This window comes from Schistocerca piceifrons, chromosome 9 (assembly GCF_021461385.2).
Source record: "Schistocerca piceifrons isolate TAMUIC-IGC-003096 chromosome 9, iqSchPice1.1, whole genome shotgun sequence".
NCBI classification, from domain to species: domain Eukaryota; kingdom Metazoa; phylum Arthropoda; class Insecta; order Orthoptera; family Acrididae; genus Schistocerca; species Schistocerca piceifrons.
In genome coordinates, this window is record NC_060146.1 from 116,819,178 (window position 1) to 116,843,520 (window position 24,343).

A 24,343-nucleotide genomic window follows, 5' to 3' on the forward strand; every position below is an offset into this window, starting at 1 on the left:
CAGCCCAATGAAGCTTTGCATGCTCCTCTACGGTGCGCAAACTTGTGTGAAGCCTTGTGTTGTCATGGAAAAGGAGAAGTACGTTTGCATTTTTGTGATGACGAACACACTGAACTCAATAAAATTCTTCCGGCTACGAGACTGCGTGGTCAGTGTGTAAAACTTTCCAAGTTTCGCAGTTAGCAAAAAGAAAAACCACCCTGAGGAAAGCCGTTTGCAATAGTGACCGAAACGTCCGAAGTTTTACACATTGACAATGCGGTCTCATATCCAGAAGATTTTACTGACAAACGCCTGCCCTAGCAGGACAGAGCTGAAGGCCCCTATAAGAACAACAATCACATGCCTTAAGGGCAAGACAAGAACATTAATTCAGAATATATAAAACTCGGCTGAAGGCCACACATCAACTAAATAACAAAAAACTCAAACAGGGGCGTTACTACGTAACAAACACGGAACGGCGCTCAGAAGTTCCAAGAGCCGACCTGGAATTGTAGCACTAACGCCCATTTCCTCCCCCCCCCCCCCCCCCCCACCTCGTGAACCATGGACCTTGCCGTTGGTGGGGAGGCTTGCGTGCCTCAACGATACACATAGCCGTACCGTAGGTGCAACCACAACGGAGGGGTATCTGTTGAGAGGCCAGACAAACGTGTGGTTCCTGAAGAGGGCCAAGAGCCTTTTCAGTAGTTGCAGGGGCAACAGTCTGGATGATTCACTGATCTGGCCTTGTAACAATAACCAAAACGGCCTTGCTGTGCTGGTACTGCCAACGGCTGAAAGCAAGGGGAAACTACAGCCGTAATTTTTCCCGAGGGCATGCAGCTTTACTGTATGGTTAAATGATGCTGGCGTCCTCTTGGGTAAAATATTCCGGAGGTAAAATAGTCCCCCATTCGGATCTCCGGGCGGGGACTACTCAAGAGGACGTTGTTATCAGGAGAAAGAAAACTGGCGTTCTACGGATCGGAGCGTGGAATGTCAGATCCCTTAATTGGGCAGGTAGGTTAGAAAATTTAAAAAGGGAAATGGATAGGTTAAAGTTAGATATAGTGGGAATTAGTGAAGTTCGGTGGCAGGAGGAACAAGACTTCTGGTCAGGTGAATACAGGGTTATCAATACAAAATCAAATAGGAGTAATGCAGGAGTCGGTTTAATAATGAATAAAAAAATAGGAGTGCGGGTAAGCTACTACAAACAGCATAGTGAACGCATTACAGTGGCCAAGATAGACACGAAGCCCATGCCTACTACAGTAGTACAAGTTTATATGCCAACTAGCTTTGCAGAGGATGAAGAAATTGATGAAATGTATGATGAGATAAAAGATATTATTCAGGTAGTGAAGGGAGACGAAAATTTAATAGTCATGAGTGACTGGAATTCGAGAGTTGGAAAAGGGAGAGAAGGAAACATAGTAGCTGAATATGGATTGGAGTTAGGAAATGAAAGAGAAAACGTCTGGTAGAATTTTGCACAAAGCATAACTTAATCATAGCTAACACTTGGTTCAAGAATCATAAAAGAAGGTTGTATACATGGAAGAATCCTGGAGATACTAGAAGGTATCAGATAGATTATATAATGGTAAGACAGAGATTTAGGAACCAGGTTTTAAATTGTAGGACATTTCCAGGGGCAGATGTGGACTCTGACCACTATCTATTGGTTATGAACTGTAGATTAAAACTGAAGAAATTGCAAAAAGGTGGTAATTTAAGGAGATGGGACCTGGATAAACTGAAAGAACCAGAGGTTGTACAGAGTTTCAGGGACAGCATAAGGGAACAATTGACAGGAATGGGGGAAAGAAATACAGTAGAAGACGAATGGGTAGCTCTGAGGGATGAAGTAGTGAAGGCAGCAGAGGATCAAGTAGGTAAAAAGACGAGGGCTAGTAGAAATCCTTGGGTAACAGAAGAAATATTGAATTTAATTGATGAAAGGAGAAAATATAAAAATGCAGTAAATGAAGCAGGCAAAAAGGAATACAAACGTCTCAAAAATGAGATCGACAGGAAGTGCAAAATGGCTAAGCAGGGATGGCTAGAGGACAAATGTAAGGTTGTAGAGGCTTATCTCACTAGGGGTAAGATAGATACTGCCTACAGGAAAATAAGAGAGATCTTTGGAGAAAAGAAAGCCACTTGTATGAATATTAAGAGCTCAGATGGAAACCCAGTTCTAAGCAAAGAGGGGAAAGCGGAAAGGTGTAAGGAGTATATGGAGGGTCTATACAAGGGTGATGTACTTGAGGACAATATTATGGAAATGGAAGAGGATGTAGATGAAGATGAATTGCGAGATACGATACTGCATGAAGAGTTTGACAGAGCACTGAAAGACCTGAGTCGAAACAAGGCCCCGGGAGTAGACAACATTCCATTGGAACTACTGACGGCCTTGGGAGAGCCAGTTCTGACAAAACTCTACCATCTGGTGAGCAAGATGTATGAGACAGGCGAAATACCCTCAGACTTCAAGAAGAAGAAAATAATTCCAATCCCAAAGAGAGCAGTTGTTGAAAGATGTGAAAATTACCGAACTATCAGTTTAATAAGCCACAGCTGCAAAATACTAACACGAATTATTTACAGACGAATGGAAAAACTGATGGAAGCCGACCTCGGGGAAGATCAGTTTGGATTCCGTAGAAATATTCGAACACGTGAGGCAATACTGACCTTACGACTTATCTTAGAAGAAAGATTAAGGAAAGGCAAACCTACGTTTCTAGCATTTGTAGACTTAGAGAAAGCTTTTGACAACGTTAACTGGAATACTCTCTTTCAAATTCTGAAGGTGGCAGGGGTAAAATACAGGGAGCGAAAGGCTATTTACAATTTGTACAGAAACCAGATGGCAGTTATAAGAGTCGAGGAGCTTGAAAGGGAAGCAGTGGTTTGGAAGGGAGTGAGATGGGGTTGTAGCCTCTCTCCGATGTTATTCAATCTGTATGTTGAGCAAGCAGTAAAGGAAACAAAAGAAAAATTTGGAGTAGGTATTAAAATCCATTGAGAAGAAATAAAAACTTTAAGGTTTGCCGATGACATTGTAATTCTGTCAGAGACAGCAAAGGACTTGGAAGAGCAGTTGAACGGAATGGACAGTGTCTTGAAAGGAGGATATAAGATGAACAAAAGTAAAACGAGGATAATGGAATGTAGTCGAATTAAGTCGGGTGATGCTGCAGGTATTAGATTAGGAAATGAGACACTTAAAGTAGTAAAGGAGTTGTGCTATTTGGGGAGCAAAATAACTGATGATGGTCGAAGTAGAGAGGATATAAAATGTAGACGCGATGGCAAGGAAATCGTTTCTGAAGAAGAGAAATTTGTTAACATCGAGTATAGATTTAAGTGTCAGGAAGTCGTTTCTGAAAGTATTTGTATGGAGTATAGCCATGTATGGAAGTGAAACATGGACAATAAATAGTTTGGACAAGAAGAGAATAGAAGCTTTCGAAATGTGGTGCTACAGAAGAATGTTGAAGATGAGGTGGGTAGATCACGTAACTAATGAGGAAGCGTTGAATAGGATTAGGGAGAAGAGAAGTTTGTGGCACAACTTGACTAGAAGAAGGGATCGGTTGGTAGGACATGTCCTGGGGCATCAAGGGATCACAAATTTAGCATTGGAGGGCAGCGTGGAGGGTAAAAATCGTAGAGGGAGACCAAGAGATGAATATACTAAGCAGATTCAGAAGGATGTAGGTTGCAGTAGGTACTGGGAGATGAAGGAGCTTGCACAGGATAGATTAGCATGGAGAGCTGCATCAAACCAGTCTCAGGACTGAAGACCACAACAACAACAACAACAACGCCCATTTAGGCGAGACAGGCAGCCTGACCAACCATCTCTTAATCGGAAGGCAACCCAACCGACACACAGCCGACCGACCAATCAACCAAATCAGTTCCGCTCGACGCAACCAGCAAAACGACCACAAGATTTCAATACAACGACACAGAATATTGGCTCCCACTCACTTTGTTCCTTTGGACGGACGACGTCCCGGAGACACTGGCTCGGACCCAACCATGCAGAGGGAACACAACCGACGTCTCTGCACGGGAAGGAACCGACCCAAATACACGTCGTCGATGAGAAGACCGACCGAACGACCAACCAACGGTCGTCCCGCCGCTGTTTCTGGCTGTGCGGAACTCACTGGGGCTCCGTCCACGACTGCACTGTTGCCGTGTTCCAACTACTGCCGATCCCCAACTCACTGCCAGACACACGACGACCCGAAAATACTATCGGTCGCCCAGAGATAGTACGACAGTGCACTTATCGCTACGCGCTGCAGCTGCTGCCGCTCACGGGCAGACAAGACAGCAATTCAGTGACCCCAGAAATTGAAATTAAAGTGTCGAGGCGGCCGTACGGTAAAAACAAGATGTTCAATAAACATGGCACGAACATAAGCCTCGCACTGCTCATTGACTATGATAATGGCCGCGGAACTTCCCTCTTACAGTTGTTTTTTCAACATCGTGAGGGTAGCACAATACGCTTCAGAGCTGATCGTTGCACCATGAGGACATCAAATAGAATAACGGCTTCAGAGTCCCAGAAGACCGCCGCCCTGACTTTACCGGCTGAGGGTGTGGCTTCGAACTTTTTCTCCGCAATAGGAGCGGTGTGGCGCCACTCAACGTATTGCCTTTTGTTTCCGGTTCGAAGTGCTGAACCCATGTTTCACAGCGTGTGACGATTTTTGACAAAAAAATTATCACGAGCAGCCTCGTAAATCGGAAGCAATTCCGCACAGATGGTCGTTCGTTGCTCTTTATGGTCTTTGACACTGCCTCCTAAACTCGCAGGATAGGACAAGTAGTTGGAATTGTGGAAAGGGGCCAAAATGAGTGCCTGTCAGTTACACTCGAACACATATAACTTTATTTATTTGACCAAACATTACGGTACAAATTCTTGAACTTAGTTATCAGCTGAATACGCCACACAATCTTATGCCTTTAGGACACAACCACATTAATTTAAAAAAAAACGGCTAAAAGCCATTAACTCCAAATTCAGGCAGAAGGACTCACGTTAAGTAAGTTCTATAATTCCAAAAATCTAACACTTGTAAAGCAACAGCCTTCATTTAAAGACGATTGAAGGCCGATGATTTAAGACTCAAGGTAAAATTAAATAAAAAAACGTAAGGCAGAAGACCTTCAATTTGACTGAAGGACACAAACAATCTAACATTTACAAGCAAGGAATTTTAATTTTAAAGCGACTGAAGGCCCATGACTTAAAACACCACTAAAACAATTCAACTTTAATTCAAAACCATCGGCTATGCGGCATACAAATACACACAACACAAAATAAGAAAAGGCAGTGCAGCTAATGGCGCTCAGAAGTTTCGGCGGTCGGCCAGCACTTCAAATACTAACGTTCACTTAGATGAGACAGGCAGTCGGCCCAGCCATTCTCGATCTGACGACAACCCAACCAACAGACAGTCAACAGATCCACCGACAAGGTAACTTGCGCTCCACTCGACCAGCACACAACCGGGAGTTCAATGCAAAACGTAAAAGGCATGGACGCCCACAACCAAGCATACATTAAGCTGCACACCGTACTGGACAGCGACAACACGGTGAGGAAGGGACACAGCCTAAATCTACGTCACCGGCCAGGGCACGTAACCGGAACGTTAACGGCCACAAGGCAGAAAATTCCGCTGATGCACTTCAATTGCAAATAACCAAATACAGTTAGACTCCACCGGACTGTGGCTAAACCTTCGCCAACTCGAACGCACACATTGTTGCTCGAGGGAATGTCCCAACAGCCAACAACGAGAACCAAATGGCACAATGTGAACAGTCTTGACTTTCTGGTAGGTTAAATCAAAACTCAACTTTCGTGTCCAGGGTCGGTGAGCCACGGACCTCGTAGCAATGGGAACAGCCGCACACACTCCGACACTACGTAGAGACCGCCAGCGGGCCCCGCCAAACTACGCCCCGTGGAGATTTCCTCGCTGCTCCACGCCAACCGACCGACTGCTCGCCCATAGCACAGCCGCAAGTTATAAGCACCAGACCAAAGATAGTACAAGGTACGAATATCGATACACACCGCTGCTGCCTCTCAAGGAGAGAGCGAACAACAGCATAATCGCAATAACCGCAAGAAACCACAGAATAGGAACCAAGGTTTAAACCAGCGCATACTTGAGCCCAACACGGCTCGGTCTTCTATTAGGCGGCGAGGAACCCAGATGGCACGTATCTCTGAGTATCCCAACAGGTGGACGAGTGTGTCAGCACTACCAATGGAGACGCCCGCTTGTGCAGCGAAGTGTTTGTTTGAGATCCATCGATCACCTCAAATGAGAGTGTCCACACGTTCCAACGTCGCACGAGTCACAGCTGCGTGCAAGTGGTCGGCACATGGGAGATCGGACAGGTTTTCGCAACCTTTTTGCAAAGATGGCAGACGTCTCGCCCAACAACTCGTCGTGCTTTTGTTCACTGCCAGGTCCCTGTAGACATTCTGCTAGTGCCTACAGGAATGCAGCATCGTATGACACAGTGCTTTGGTGGCGCAATGTGTCTGAATGACGAAGAGCCAAGTGTCAGAACATCTATCTGGGAAGAACCGGGAATCACAAGAAAAGTCGAGGTCCAGTTCTTCAAACAGGGGTGTGAAAATAGAGGAGGTGCTGGAAAAACCTCTCGTGGATCGGATTTCGGTATCTTGCACTAAATTGTATGCATGACAAAACTCCCGTGTTTCGCGAATGCTCACACCCATTCAAAAAGCCATAGAACCGAGACAGCGGCGGCAATCTTGCAACTGTGTCAGGACCATATTGTTGGCTGCTCCTACCGATGCTCTTTTATGCCACCTGCATCGCTTTCAATTACCATGCACGAAATTTTTATATTCTCTCGCTCGCTAAGCGCAAAACATTAACCCTAAAAAAATTATTATCGTATTATTCAAGAAAAATTTACGAAAGTGACCTTCAAAGTCGTCCCCTGTCCCACATTCAACCACCATTGGTCAGGATTTCTAGAATGTATTTCATGGTACTCCCTCCTACCACTGTGTAAATATTAACTGCCATTATTACGAATGGTTCAAATGTTTCTAAGCACTATGGGACTTAACATCTGAGGTCATCAGTCCCGTAGACTTAGAACTACTTAAACCTAACTAACCTAAGGACATCACACACATCCATGCCCGAGGCAGGATTCGAACCTGCGAAACAAGGCGTTTTAAAACTTCCGAATGATGCTGCTGAAGAAATAAGGCGAGAGGCTTGCAGATCAATAACCAGGATGCCTGCACCCAAGCAGAACGTCACCATTGAAGGAAGAAGAGCGCTCCGTTCTTTAAAAGAAGACAATGATATAGTAATTTTACCAGGTGACAAGGGTAACGCCACTGTTCTGCCTGCTACATCTTATTTTGGAGAGATGATGGACTTACTACAGGATACAGCGTATCGTCGTCAGAAAGATCCGACGGCTGCCGTACAACGGAAGACATCCGCTCTCCTCAAATCCAGCCAGCTTCCTGACCATCTGAAGAAGAGTTTAAGAGAACGAGCACACCAGTTCCGTCACGACTTTATGGCCTGCAAAGATACACAAGGAGAATGTTCTGCTTCGCCCTATCGTCAGTAATATAGGTGCCCCAACATACCAACTAGCTAAACATATGGCTTCTCTTCTGACCAGGGAACCTCCCCATCGCACCCCCCTCAGATTTAGTTATAAGTTGGCACAGTGGATAGGCCTTGATAAACTGAACACGGATCAATTGAGAAAACATGAAGAAGTTGTGTGGAACTGTGAAAAAATAAGCAAAATATACAAAATGAGTAGTCCATGGGCCACAAAAGCAACATAGTGGATATTGTGAGTTTAGGAGCGTCGTGGTCCCGTGGTAGCGTGAGCAGCTGCAGAATGAGAGGTCCTTGGTTCAAATCTACCCTCGACTGAAAATTTTACTTTCTTTATTTTTGCATAGTTATTATCCGTCCTTTCGTTCATTGACATCTCTGTTCACTGTAATAAGTTTAGTGTCTGTTTTGCGACCGCATCGCAGAACCGTGCGATTAGTAGACGAAAGGACGTGCCTCTCCAATGGGAACAGAAAACATTTGATCGCAAGATCATAGGCCAACCGATTCCTCCACAGGAAAACACATCCGATATATTCTATACGACACTGGTGACGGCATGTGCGTCACATGACAGGAATATGTTGTCGACCCACCTAACTTGTACACCTGGCGAATGGGTAAAAAGATTCTTCTACCTTGCCCGATTTAGGTTTTCTTGTGGATGTGATAATCACTCCCATAAAAGTGATGAAAACATAAGAGTTTGTCACATAAACTGAAAATAAAAAATTAAATTTTTCACTCGATGGAAGATTTGAACCACGGACCTTTCGTTCCGCAGCTGCTCACGTTACCAAGAGACCAGGGCGCTCCTGCGTTTCCAGCCTCCTTAATGTTGCCTATCTTCCCTTGAACTACTCAGTTTGTATATTTTGCTTATTTTGTCATAGTTCCATGCAACTTCTTCTTGTTTTAGCAATTGATCTGTGTTCAGTTTTTCAAGGCCTATCCACTGTGCCGACTTATAACTAAATCTGAGGGGGGTGCGATGGGGAGGTTCCCTTGTGAGTCCCATGGTGGGAAAATGTGAACACCATATTCGAAACTTGCTAGTGAGTTTCGATGTGGTCTCTTTGTTTACACGAGTGCCTCTGATGGACTCATTACAACTCATAGAAGCTAAGCTGGAAGAGGACATCTTACACCTTTTCAAACACGTGCTTACCTCGACCTACTTTTTGTTCAACGACCAGTATTTTGAGCAGACTGACGGTGTTGCTATGGGTAGCCCTCTGTCTCCCATAGTAACTAATCTTTTTATAGAAGATTTCGAGGACAAAGCACTTCAGACGGCGGTTTTGAAACCCAAATGTTTTTGGAGATATGTAGACGATACGTTTGTGGTATGGCCGCATGGGACAGCAACGCTTCCTTCTTTTCTGGAACATCTTGACTCCCTCCATCCAAGCATCTGTTTCACCATGGAGGTAGAGAAAGATGGTGAGCTCCCGTTTCTGGATGTTTTGGTTCGTAGAAAAGGAGACGGCTCCTTGGGTCACAGTGTGTTCCGGAAGCTTACGCACACAGACTTGTATTTACAAGCTACGAGCTGTCATCATCCGTCACAGAGGAGCGGTGTATTACGAACGCTAGTGCATAGGGCTAGAGCCATCTCAGATCAGGACAGCTTATCGGCAGAGCTTAGCCATCTCAGCTCTGTGTTTGCCCAGATCGGGTACTCCGAGAAGCAGATCCGGAATGCATTTCGACCAGCACGCTCCAAACCTCAAGAACAGCCTGAAGAAGCAGAGAACACCACAGGGTTTGTTTTTCTACCGTATGTCGGTGGCGTGTCTGTTTACGATGGGCAGAATTTTCAAGATATCCCGGATTAAATGTGTTTTCCGGCCTCCAGCACGAGTGCAATCAATGCTGGGCTCTGTTAAAGACTACCTCGGCCTGAGGAGACCGGGAAAATATAAAATACCGTGCCACTGTGGGAAGTCTTATATTGGCCAGACGTCGTACGGTTAAAAACAGATGCGACGAACATAAACGTCACACGAGGTTGGGTCAGCCAGAAAAATATGCGGTTGCTGAACACTGCCCTGACACGGGACACGGCGTGAACTATGAAGAAACCGACATCCTGCCGTATACTTCCACATACTGGGACTCCATCGTCAAAGAGGCGGTCGAAATACGTGTGACCTAATAAACAGAGACACGGGGTTTCACCTGAGCAAAGCCTGGGAGCCAGCCTTGGCGGCGCTAAGGAATCCTCAGCCGCAGATTAGCAATTGCACCGAGTCAACGCAGATTGGAAACCTTAGCGCAGATGTTTAAATCGCGCGCCAACACCTCGCACGCGCGAACGGGGTCCGTCGCTCCCGGCCGCATTTTTCCGCGCCGCGGCGCGCTTCCGCAGACCGCGACCCGTTTCTCCACCAGAGGGCTCTGGTATTCGACGCCGTCTACGATTGGTCTTCGATGACGTTATGCCCCCGCTGGTGCTTGCGCTATTCTAGAAAGCCAACATATAAACTGGTGAGCTTCTCAGCGACGCGACAGTAGCACCTCAAGATGGCGGGCAGTTGTCTCGCTGAAATATTGTGCGGTTTTTACAATATTATCCGGCGTAATTTCCGGGAACCTATCAAGCAATTACATCGTTGTCTTCGTCAGGCCGTATAACTGCAAAAATATTATGCTTATAGGGTTAAGTTTGGATAGAAATGTCAACATAATTCGTTTTAGTGTCACGTTTACAAAAGTCGTTTTTCCTTCGTTACACTCAAGGACACGCTTAAATTAATACTGTTAACGAATTAGCGCACTATGTGGGTGGCGTAATAGTCCAATCAACACAGCCCAAAAAAGGTCGAATATCGGGAATAGATTGTGTAGTCGGAAATTTTTGTACAGTAGTAGGATGGAGTGCCACGAACAACATATTAGAAATTGTGACCGGTGGGAACTAAACGCAGGAGTGAGGGTGCGTTTAAAGGTAAGTTATATACGTTTTTTGGAATGACTCGAAAACTGTGGCCTACAACAAAAACGTAGCCCAGTAGAAAATTTAACTACTTTAAATTTCTTGCGAAAAAGGCCCTGTTCATTTTTTTCCTGTAGGACTAATACTTTCGCGTAGCGAGCGAGAGAATATGAAAATCTCTCGCGTGGTTTTTGAGGGCCAGACGTAACACTGAATGGCTCCGAGCACTATGGGACTCAACTGCGGTGGCAACCGACCCCTAGAACTTAGAACTACTTAAACCTAACTAACATTAGGACATCACACACATCCATGCCCGGGGCAGGATTCGAACCTGCGAGCGTAGCGCCTAGAACCGCTCGGCCACTCCGGCCGGCCGTAACACTGAGGACTGCATAAAACGGAATCGGTAGGGGCAGGTGAATTACTCTTCATATGATATCTTTAGCAGCGCAATCGACACGAACGAATGTTTGACTTACTACCACGACCCCCAGACAAAGGTGCAAGGCAAGCAGTGGAAACATGAGGATTCGCCACCGCCGAAAAGGCGGATCATCGGGCACGGTAACGCTGAATTTTTTTTTAGACTGCCATGGTGCGGTGCTTAAACATCCACATAATGGGCAAAACGTTACGGTAGGTTACAGCCGAAATCTCGTGACTGTGACAAGGTTACGGGTGTCTATCAAGACGAAGCATGGAGGGAAGCTGTCCGAGATGTGTTTTGCTCAACGACTACGTCCAAGTTCATTCCGCACAGTCACACTTGCTCCTTTTATGAGCTGCCAAATTTTCTCTCATCCCTTCCATATTCTCGTGACGTGACACCGACTGACTTTTCCTCTTTCTTTAGATGAAGAAACTATAAAGACAAAAATAATCACAACACGAAGAAAGAGTTGTGCGACATAAACGAAAGTTGGTAGGCGTGTTTCTAAATTATCTCAAAGATTATACCTATTCAAATTTCGCATCAGTCGCACTATGAGGATGCATATCAGGTTTGCTTTAAATACTCATACACGATGTAGCGATCGTTAGCGTTAGTTACCTTTGAGATTGTATGCGATGATGTTATTCAAGAATGGCTATAAGTCGAGAAAGACAGCATTTTCAGCACTTCCCTGAGTTTGAATGAGGTCGTGTAATAGGGCTACGAGAAGCTGTATGTTTCTTCCGTGACATTGCAGAAAGACTTGGCGGGAATGCAGCTACTGTACATGATTGCTGGCAGCGGTAGTCATGGGAATGTACGGCCGCAATATTGGTTGGTTGGTTGGTTTGGGGTAAAAGGGACAAAACCACAGGATCATCAGTCGCTTTTTCCTGACGCAAACAAGGCTCAAGGTACAAAAACACCCAACACCTCACCTAAAAAGAAAACGAATGGAATGAACAAAAAATGGGGAAAACATACAATATAAGGAAAAGTAGAAGAAGGTATTAAAACCATAGAGCAGATGGTCTGGGCTGGTTGATCACAATAATAAAAGAGGATGAGCCAGCCACTCTGCAATATATTAAAATGTCCACCCCAAAAAAGACAAGGCGAGATGAACACTTGCAGGGAAAAGACGACCACCAAGACAAACAAATGCAAAAAAGTGCGACAGAGTTAAAATGGAGGGAGGGTGGCGACTTCAGAGAGAAGGCTAAATGCCCACTCTCAGATGGTACGATACCCCCCCCCCCCCCTCACGAATAAAACGTAAAACTACGACAATGTAAGAATTATACTTATGATCCATTTCATGTAATTAAATTTGAAGTGGTTTACTTCCATTGAGGTTTATATTTAGTTCACATACAGGGTGTTTCAAAAATGACCGGTATATTTGAAACGGCAATAAAAACTAAACGAGCAGCGATTGAAATACACCATTTGTTGCAATATGCTTGGGACAACAGTACATTTTCATGCGGACAAACATTCGAAATTACAGTAGTTACAATTTTCAACAACAGATGGCGCTGCAAGTGATGTGAATGATATAGAAGACAACGCAGTCTGTGGGTGCGCCATTCTGTACGTCGTCTTTCTGCTGTAAGCGTGTGCTGTTCACAACGTGCAAGTGTGCTGTAGACAACATGGTTTATTCCTTAGAACAGAGGATTTTTCTGGTGTTGGAATTCCACCGCCTAGAACACAGTGTTGTTGCAACAAGACGAAGTTTTCAACGGAGGTTTAATGTAACCAAAGGACCGAAAAGCGATACAATAAAGGATCTGTTTGAAAAATTTCAACGGACTGGGAACGTGACGGATGAACGTGCTGGAAAGGTAGGGCGACCGCGTACGGCAACCACAGAGGGAAACGCGCAGCTAGTGCAGCAGGTGATCCAACAGCGGCCTCGGGTTTCCGTTCGCAGTGTTGCAGCTGCGGTCCAAATGACGCCAACGTCCACGTATCGTCTCATGCGCCAGAGTTTACACCTCTATCCATACAAAATTCAAACGCGGCAACCCCTCAGCGCCGCTACCATTGCTGCACGAGAGACATTCGCTAACGATATAGTGCACAGGATTGATGACGGCGATATGCATGTGGGCAGCATTTGGTTTACTGACGAAGCTTATTTTTACCCGGACGGCTTCGTCAATAAACAGAACTGGCGCATATGGGGAACCGAAAAGCCCCATGTTGCAGTCCCATCGTCCCTGCATCCTCAAAAAGTACTGGTCTGGGCCGCCATTTCTTCCAAAGGAATCATTGGCCCATTTTTCAGATCCGAAACGATTACTGCATCACGCTATCTGGACATTCTTCGTGAATTTGTGGCGGTACAAACTGCCTTAGACGACACTGCGAACACCTCGTGGTTTATGCAAGATGGTGCCCGGCCACATCACACGCCCGACGTCTTTAATTTCCTGAATGAATATTTCGATGATCGTGTGATTGCTTTGGGCTCTCCGAAACATACAGGAGGCGGCGTGGATTGGCCTCCCTATTCGCCAGACATGAACCCCTGTGACTTCTTTCTGTGGGGACACTTGAAAGACCAGGTGTACCGCCAGAATCCAGAAACAATTGAACAGCTGAAGCAGTACATCTCATCTGCATGTGAAGCCATTCCGCCAGACACGTTGTCAAAGGTTTCAGGTAATTTCATTCAGAGACTACGCCATATTATTGCTACGCATGGTGGATATGTGGAAAATATCGTACTATAGAGTTTCCCAGACCGCAGTGCCATCTGTTGTTGAAAATTGTAACTACTGTAATTTCGAAAGTTTGTCTGCCTGAAAATGTACTGTTGTCCCAAGCATATTGAAACAAACGGTGTATTTCTATCGCTGCTCGTTTAGTTTTTATTGCCGTTTCAAATATACCAGTCATTTTTGAAACACCCTGTACATGGCGCCATATAACCAACCGATGTGTTCATGACACAGCCCGCCTTCCGCAAAAATTAGTTTTCCGTGAACTGTGTACAAAGCCAGACCAACAGGCATTACATGTATTGACCAAAAAAAGGATAGTGGTATGTAATATACAAGCCATATGTGTTAAGCCATTAATTGCCTTTTTATGACATCTAACTATGTACCTGTTGTATTCTTAGCATTGAGAATGGCTAGTTGCTAGCAGAAATCTAGATCTGCCAATAAAAATTCCAAAGGACGACTGATAGCTGAAATCTATTATTAACAAATCAAAATAACGGTCGCTGCAGCCTCTGAATGGAGGGTAAGCTGATAAAAACTAAATCTGCTGTTGAGTCACTGTCGCCCAACACCGAAGGTAGGGTGCTGGGAAGGTTAAAAGTCCGCCGCAGAGCGGCTGAAAGTGGGCAGCCCAGCAAGATGCGGACGACAGTCATATATGAGCCACAGGGACACCGAGGTGGGTGCTCGCGACGGAGGAGGTAACCGTGTGTTGCTACGTATGGCCAATGTGGAGCCGGCAGAGGACCACAGAGTCCCTGCGAGAGGACTCCAGACATTCGTAGTCTTCTTAAGGGAACACAGTTTGTTGTGCGTACTGAGATTATGCCATTCCGTCTCCCAAAGCTCGTGCCGTAATAATGATCGCAGGTCAGTTACGGGGATGCTGATCTCCAGAAGAGGTTTCCGTGTAGCCTGTCGGCAAGTTCATTTTCACGATCGCAAGAAGACAGGGCTATGGACGGCCACGTGGCACTACCGAGAGGGAAGACCATCGTCTTCGGCATATGGCCCTGGCGCATCGTACTGCATCTGCAGTAGTAATTTGAGCAGCAACTGACATCAGAGCGACACAACGAATTGTTACAAACTGGTTGCTTCATGGACAGCTCCGAGCCAGAGGCCCTATACCGTGCATTCCCCTGACCCCGAAGCACCGCAATTTGCGAATTTAGTGGTGTCAAGTGTGAGTTCATTGGAGGCCAGGGTGGAAGTCAGTTGTGTTCGGTTCTGCCTCAGTGGCTGTGATGGTCGTGGGTTGGCTAGGGGGAGGCCAGTTGAAAGCCCACAACCAGCCTCCCTGTGTGCTGGTCACACTGGACCTACACCTGGAGTTATGGTTTGGAGCGCGATTTCGTATGACAGCAGGAGCACTCTCGTGGGTCTCCCATGTACCATGATTGTAAACCTGTACGTCGATGATTCGAGCTTTCGTGCTTCCTTTCATGAACAGCATTCCAAGGGGCCGGCCGCTGTGGCCGAGCGGTTCTAGGCGCTTCAGAACCGCGCTACTGCTACAGTCGCAGGTTTGAATCCTGCCTGAGGCATGGATGTGTGTGATATCCTTAGGTTAGTTATATCTGTGTCGTCGTAAGTCTAGGTGACTGATGACCTCAGAAGTCCCATAGAGCCATTTGAGCCATTCCAAGGGGTGTTTTTCAAGACGATAACGCTCGCCCACATACCGTTGACGTAACCCAACATGCTCTACAGAGTGTCTACATGTTGCCTTGGTCTGCTTGATCACCAGATCTGTCTCCAATCGAGTACCTATGGACATCATCAGACAACAACTCCGGCGTCATCCGCGAACATTATTAACCGTCCCTGTATTGGCCTAGTGCAACAGGCATGGAATTTCATCCCACAAACTGACATCCACACATGCACGACACAATACACATTTCCAGTATTCTGGCGGTTATCCCATTTATTAATGTACTGGCATTTGCAGTGGCCTGTCTCGCGCTCACATTAACCTGTGATCTTCAAATGTTAATCATTTAAATATGTTAGCTAGAAAAGCGTATTCCTGAAATTTCATTACTCTAGATTAATTATTTTTTTATGTTGCGCCTTTTTTCCGTCAGTGTATTAGGTGACACGCATTTCCAGAATGGCAGAGAGGCAATTTTCGAGGTGCAACGCCTTCTGCACAGCCAAAATGCAGACGTCCACAAGCAACTTCTCCACCACGTCATTCATCATTGATGGGAAAAATTTCTCGAATTGAAGGCTCAGTAGGTAGAGAAGATACAACACCGTCATCAAGTTTCATAGTCGCAGCTTGCTTTTTTCGCGGTCATGATTAAAATGTTACCACTATCCATTATATATGATGGTAGAATTAGTGCTAAAAATAACAACTACAATGCAAATGAACGTATTGTAGAAATTATTTCTAGAATTAAAACGTACAGTCCATTTTAACCACTTAATCAATGCATCACTTGTTTACATAAAAACCACAAATCTTTTGACGATTTCACTAATATGAGAGGCGTTCAATAAGTAATGCAAGTTTTTTATTCTTGGCCAGTTTCGATTGAAAGAATGCCGAATTTGTTGTGGAACATCGTGGTATGTTCCCTCTTCAGTCCCTCTTGTAGTGACTGCCAATTCGCAAATTTTCACAAACACAACTTTTATTGATGTACGTTTACAAGGTTGATGACTGAACAACAAAAGAAATGTAACAATAAAGATTCCAGTAAAAGTCTCCTAACTGAGGCAAACAAAAAGTTCACTTGTAAATTTTTCACAAATGTTCGTGGTAAATAGCATACACACACTAGTAAAAGCCCAATTCAGAGAGGAAGTCGTAATCTTCAGCGGTCGAACTCCACGAGGTCGGCATCCGGAGTGAACTGAACTTTGGGGCTGGTTCTAGCTCCTAAATAGCTGTCTCCAGCCAATCAGGTTTTGGCGTAGTGATACTTCCTGCAAGCCGTGTCTCGAGCTCCCCCTGCAGAAAGTAGTGCTCGGAATGTCTGTTTCCTTTATCTTGTATGTAAATAGTCGGTGTTTCCCATGGTGCTTTTGGTACGCCTCGGACATAGACAACCCAGTCCTCTGTGGTGTAATATGGGTTGCCGGCCCTCAGGGGCTACTTTGGCTCTGTCATAACACCTATACAGGGTGTTACAAAAAGGTACGGCCAAACTTTCAGGAAACATTCCTCACACACAAATAAAGAAAAGATGTTATGTGGACATGTGTCCGGAAACGGTTAATTTCCATGTTAGAGCTCATTTTAGTTTCGTCCACCTACGCTCAATGGAGCACGCTATCATGATTTCATACGGGATACTCTACCTGTGCTGCTAGAACACGTGCCTTTACAAGTACGACACAACATGTGGTTCATGCACGATGGAGCTCCTGCACATTTCAGTCGAAGTGTTCGTACGCTTCTCAACAACAGATTCGGTGACCGATGGATTCTTAGAGGTGGACCAATTCCATGGCCTCCACGGTCTCCTGACCTCAACCCTCTTGACTTTCATTTATGGGGGCATTTGAAAGCTCTTGTCCACGCAACCGCGGTACCAAATGTAGAGACTCTTCGTGCTCGTATTGTGGACGGCTGTGATACAATACGCCATTCTCCAGGGCTGCATCAGCGCATCAGGGATTCCATGCGACGGAGGGTGGATGCATGTATCCTCGCTAACGGAGGACATTTTGAACATTTCCTGTAACAAAGTGTTTGAAGTCACGCTGGTACGTTCTGTTGCTGTGTGTTTCCATTCCATGATTAATGCGATTTGAAGAGACGTAATAAAATGAGCTCTAACATGGAAAGTAAGCGTTTCCGGACACATGTCCACATAACATATTTTCTTTCTTTGTGTGTGAGGAATGTTCCCTGAAAGTTTGGCCGTACCTTTTTGTAACACCCTGTAGTTTCATGAAGTTTCGATTGATGATAGTGCTATATCCAGCCTTTAAGATGGCGTCTGTAACGGAGGCGCGTACCAGGCAGTGATCTGTCACTGAGTTTCTTTACGTGGAAAACTAGATCATCGCGGATATTCAAAGGTGCTTACGGAATGTCGACAGAGAAGTGAACAACAGCACTGTGAATCGTTGGGCGAGGCGTCTCCCATCATCACAACAACATCCTGCAAACACGCCAGATCTCCCGTGTGGCGGCCGGCCGCACACAGCTGTGACTCGTGCAATGTTGGAACGTGCGAACACACTCATTCGAGGTGATAGACAAATTACAGACACCTCCATGACAATGCAAGGCGCCACTCAAGTCTGCGCAACCGACAGGAATTCGCCCAATAAAGGATGTACTTCGTGGAAAGCAGTACATGAATGATGGGTAGGTTATTAATGCAGTAAGGCGTCGGCTCCGACTTCGGCCAGTAGAGTGGTACCATGTGGGCATACAGGCCTCACAGTAAGGTGGCGTCAGACCACCGCATTGAACGGAGACTGTGTGGCAAAATATGGTTTTGTAGCTGAGACGCCCTGCTAAATCCGTAGTACAGGACAAGTAGTAGGAATTGTGGAAGGGGAGCCAGAATGAGCGGCTTCAGTTATACTCCAAACATAACACTTTATTTAGTTGTCCAAACTTTACAGCTCAACTTTTAAGCTTGACTATCGACAGAAAACGTCTTCAATTCTAAAACGGCTGGTGGCCCATGAATGAAATACAACTGCTATTTTTTTTTTCTTTTGTTGAGGCAGAAGGCTCTAGGCTTTACCCTTAAATAGTATTTAAGGCCAAGCGATGTAAGACTGGACTAGTCAGATAGATTAAGCTTTCTAAAAGCGGCTGGAGGCCGATAAATTTAAAACAACATAACAATAACCTTTCAATAGGCAGAAGGACCAAGCTTTATGGCCAAAAAGAAACCTTACTCCAAAACGGCTGAAGGCCTTTCTTAAAAAGAAACTGCAACCTATTTTCCAAAGCAGAAGGTACAAAGCTTTTAACCTTAAATAGTATTTAAGCCCAAGTGACGTAAAACTTGATAAGTAACAATCCAAAATTTTAAAGCGGCTGAGGGCCCATCATTATAAGAACAATACAATTATAATAAATTTTCAACAGGCAGAAGGGCCACGGCTTTATCTCCCAAAAGGAGAGACTTGGGTAATTTAGAAAACTTACTTTTAAATGGCGAAGTCCTTTGATTTAAAAAATACAATTACAAGCATACATATCCCAACTATCGGCTATGAGCCATTAAAAAGACACAATTAAACACCAATAAGAAAGGCAGTATAGGCAACGGCGTTCAGAATTTTCCAGGGGGCTCGGTCTGCCCTTGAAATCTTAACGTTTGCTTAGGTGAGAGAAGAAGTCGGCCCAACTATAATCGATCCGCCGGCAACACAACCAAGAAACAGGCAGGGATCCACCGACAAGACGACTTGCTAACCACCGACCGGTACACAAGGAACTCCAAAGCCAAAAGGTAAATGGCGTAGCCGCCCACAACCAAAAATACATTAAGCTGTCCAAAACTACACACCATGTTGTACAACGACAACATGTGAGGAAAGGGCACTGCCTGAATTTACGTCGGCGACCAGGTCAGGTAACCGGAACACTAACGGCCACAAGGTAGAAAATTCCGCTGGTGCACTTGAATTTCAAACCAACAAATATAGTTAATTCCGCCACACGGCGGCTAAATCTTCACCAATTCGAACACTCGCTGTCGCTCCCAGGAATACCGTTAACAGCAAACCACCAACCAAGGGGACAATGTGAACAGACGTGGCTTCAGTAATAAAATCACCCCTCAACTTTGATGTCCTGGGTCGGTGAGCCACGAACCTCGTAGCACTCGGAACAGCCCGCACACACGCTCTGACAGTGCATAGAGACCGCCAGCGGGCCCAGCCGACTGCGCCGCGCAGAGACTAGCTTGCTGATCCGCTCCAACCGACCGACTCACTGCCCGTGCGCCGACACATTTAGAAGAAGTTGTCAGTGGAAATGACATCAACTAAACACACAGTTTGACAAACACTTGCACGAAGACTTGAATGGCACTCAGCAGTGGCTGTGCAATCACAAAGACAATCGGGAGTTGACACACACACACACACACACACACACACACACACACACACACACACACACACACATAAGCGATCAGACAATTCATGTCGTCCAGTAGGACGACCGACCGACGATCCATGAAGATCGTCTCCGGCTCAAGTGATGCGTGGCGGCAACGGTCGGGTGAGCCATGGACATCCAGGCCCTACTGCTGCTCCAACCTTACTGAACTCCACGACTGGCAGGTCCGAACTGCCCTCCTGGCACGTTCCAACCGACTCCACGACAGACAACAACTGGGAAGCAATAACAGTGCAGCAAAGATAACAGGTGCGGGCTATATCGATAAGCGCTGCTGGTGCATCTGAGGGGCAGACAAAGCAGCAACTCAGTGACAACAGAAATTGAAACTAACATAACGAGGTGGCAACACGAAAAAACAGGACGAAAAATATGAGATGGCAGGAGCGCCAGCCACGCACGGCTCAGTAGCTAAATGGATGGAGAATAAAATTGTGTATTGGAATGCTCAATAAAATCAACCTGCTTTCATGAAAAAATGTGTTACATTACTTATTGAACGTCCCTCGCAGAATTCTGCACGTTAAGCTGGATGGATAATGTTACTTTAAATCCGTCTTGATTGAAAATTTTTTTTTTTATTATTCATATCACCGGTTTCGGTTCATTCAGAAACATCTTCAGATCTGATATTTAAGTTACAGGAGTAACCCGTCCAATTCAGCAACTTTTACATGCTACGTGACGTAGCATGTGAAAGTTGCTGAATTGGACGGGTTAACTCCTGTAACTTAAATATCAGATCTGAAGATGGTTCTGAATGAACCGAAACCGGTCATGTGAATAATAATAAAAAAAAAATTGTAATCAAGACGGATTTAAAGTAACATTATAAAATCACTGATTGCTGTTATCCCATAAGACATTATGTCTGTTTTTGCAAAGGATGGATAATGCTCAACAGAAACGAATTTAGCATGGGGTGCTGTGGTGTCACCGCCAGACACCACACTTGCTAGGTGGTAGCTTTAAATCGGCCGCGGTCCATTAGTACATGTCGGACCCGCGTGTCGCCACTTTCAGTGATAGCAGACCGAGCGCCACCACACGGCAGGTCTAGAGAGACGTACTAGCACTCGCCCCAGTTGTACGGACGACTTAGCTAGCGATGCACACTGACGAAGCCTCGCTCATTTGCAGAGAAGATAGTTAGAATAGCCTTCAGCTAAGTCAATGGCTACGACCTAGCAAGGCGCCATTAGCAGTATATTGTCTGAAACTATAGAGTCTCACTTGTATCGTCAATAGCGATGTACCAAGGATGGATTAAAGTTAAGTATTCCAGAAGCTACGTACTTTTCTTTATAGCATTCATTACGTATCCTGTTTCAGACCTCACGCCATCCTTCGTAAACTTATAGCGTGCATTGCGGTCCCCTCACGGCACTTCTGTCGACACAGCAGGTGCACCTCAACAAAGTGTAATACCACCACTAGCGGTTTCAAAATGCGCCCGCTTCTATACATACGCATTGAAGTTGGCCGGTCTATGAGGGTCCAGACCCCCCAAGCTTATGTATGGCTGCCACTGTCTTGCTTACACTGTTGTTATGAACAGTGTGTAGTCTCTAGCTGATGACTACATCGTACGTCACAGTGTGTCAGTATCCTTGCTTTTGAGACAGAAAATAATCATATGATAGTACAAAGTGGAGCGAGTGGAAGTTTCCAAGAAATGACCATTACAGAATGTCCTCACAACAGGGAGATTATTCGGTACGCGTTGTACTAACGTTGCTCACCTCTACATAATTACTTTGTAACCCTTGTACACTGCATGGCGGAGAGTTCATCGAACCAGTATCATTGAAATTCTTTTCCTATTCCATTCGCGTATTGGGAGAGCGAAAGATGACCTATATCCCCTAATCTACCTCACCTTATTCTCATGATCACTGCGCGGGATATATGTTAGGGGCACCAAAATGATCCTACAGTCTTCTTCGAAAATAGATTTTCTAAATCTCGCCAGCAGGCTTTCGAAAGATCTACGTCTTCAATTGATTCCCGTCTAAGTTCGCCCCAGCCTATATGTTACAATTACTATGGGCTACAGCGATTTTTGATAATCCTAGCAGTGCGTCTCGATGTCTGTTGCCATGCCTTCTTGATAAGAATACCAAACACTGTCCACTGTATTGTAAATAAAACTGCATTTTCCTGCTGCTACGCAGGAAAAGGCAGATTATTACAGATCCCACTGATGATGCCTTAGAACAGGAGAAGGCGAAACGCGTACGGGATAAATAAAGTAACTAGCTGCAGGAAAAGGCAGTTTTATTTAGAAAACAAGTATTTATGTGCTTGCTGCGGAGGATGGCCACACAAACAAACTTGTTACTGGAATGAGATTTTCACTCTGCAGCGGAGTGTGCGCTGATATGAAACTTCCTGGCAGATTAAAACTGTGTGCCCGACCGAGACTCGAACTCGGGAACTTTGCCTTTCGCGGGCAAGTGCTCTACCAACTGAACTACCGAAGCACGACTCACGCCCGGTACTCACAGCTTTACTTCTGCCGGTACCTCGTCTCCTACCTTCCAAACTTTACAGAAGCTCTCCTGCACTTGCCCGCGAAAGGCAAAGGTCCCGAGTTCGAGTCTCGGTCGGGCACACAGTTTTAATCTGCCAGGAAGTTTCATATCAGCGCACACTCCGCTGCAGAGTGAAAATCTCATTCTGGAAACATCCCCCAGGCTGTGGCTAAGCCATGTCTCCGCAGTATCCTTTCTTTCAGGAGTGCTAGTTCTGCTGGTTCGCAGGAGAGCTTCTGTAAAGTTTGGAAGGTAGGAGACGAGGTACTGGCAGAAGTAAAGCTGTGAGTACCGGACGTGAGTCGTGCTTCGGTAGCTCAGTTGGTAGAGCACTTGCCCGCGAAAGGCAAAGGTCCCGAGTTCGAGTCTCGGTCGGGCACACAGTTTTAATCTGCCAGGAAGTTTCAAACTTGTTACTGTCTACTGTTTTTCTTTATATGCAACATGAGAGTGTTTTGTGCAGCGATGTAAATATTACAATTTGTTATACAGGGTGTTTCCGTAAGAGCATGTAAAAATGTAACAGGACGTAGTGGATGCTCCACTGAAAAGTTTGAGGTAGGCAACCTCAGGTCGGAAAAGCTAGCTTAAGGACACATGGAAGTGAACTTGTCTACCGCTTTATCTAGCATTACTGTTTTCCAGCTTATTTACAACTAACATGTATACAAGTTTACACGTATCGTGCTGTTTATTTACATGTACATTCTTTTTTTCGTGCAAGGAAAGGAGGAGGCGAGCCTGATTACCAGGAAGTCATTATGCACCTTTTGTCCATAAGAAGGCTCTGTTGCACCGTATTTACATTGTCAGAACGTGCTATGAATCACTCAGTGCTGTTCAGAGACGTACAGTACAATACGATGGAGCAGTACCGGTACAGTATTTCCTGGTCGCTGGATTGGGAGGGAAATCCTACTCCATGGTCTGCGGGGTCACCTGACCTTAGTCCCCTTGATTATTTCCCATGAGGATATCTAAAGTCACTTGCGTCTGAGACCCCAGAGATTGAATTAGTTAGCAAAATTGTAACTGGCTGCGATGTGATTCTAAGCACACCAGGGATATTTGTCAGGGTGCGTCAGAATCCCGTTCGCCGATGTCATGGTTGCATTTAGGTTAATGGTTCAAATGGCTCTGAGCACTATGGGACTTAACATCTATGGTCATTAGTCCCCTAGAACATAGAACTACTTAAACCTAACTAACCTAAGGACATCACACAACACCCAGTCATCACGAGGCAGAGAAACTCCCTGACCTATTTAGGTTAATGGCCGTCATTTTCAGCAGGGTTTGTAAGATGCAGTACAAATGGGACATTCATTGTGTCAATAACGGTATCTGTAGTTAAATAATGTAAACAAAAAAGTTGAAACTTCTAACTGAAATAACTGAGAAGGTGAAACTTCTAGATTTTTACTTAAATTGCTTAATGCAACTGAACCTTCAAAACCTGATGAGTGCAACTGAACGTACTGTCACTTTGCTTGTCTTTATCGTTTGAACACTGACCTACAGAATTTTCCCTGACAAATACAGCTCATTCTATTCATTAATAACCCACAATATACAAAGATAACGCAATCTCACTATTACACCTCCCGCACAGGCCATGAAGGCCCAAAGGTACCAACTGGTCGCCGTGTCATCCTCAGACAACAGGCGTCACTGGATGCGGATATGGAGGGGCATGTGGTCAGCACACCCTCTCCCGGTCATATGTCAGTTTCCGAGACCGGAGTCGTTACTTTTCAATTAACTAGCTCCTCAGTTTGTCTCACAAGGGCTGAGTGCACCCCGCTTGCCAACAGCGGCCAGCAGACCGGATGGTCACCCATCCAAGTGCTAGCCCAGCCCGACAGCGCTTAACTTCGGTTATCGGATGGGAACCGGTGTTACCACTGCGGCAATGCCGTTA

At 45.4% G+C, this 24,343-nt stretch overlaps 1 long non-coding RNA gene and 1 other non-coding gene across 2 annotated transcripts in view; one reads left to right on the forward strand and one right to left on the reverse strand.

The window, feature by feature from the left end:
• Positions 1 to 24,343, reverse strand: part of LOC124717337 — a 642,975-nt gene that overhangs the window by 555,552 nt on the left and 63,080 nt on the right. The window lies entirely within an intron of this gene.
• Positions 22,728 to 22,802, forward strand: Trnas-cga. The gene has a single exon. It is a non-coding gene; the product is annotated as a tRNA-Ser (tRNA).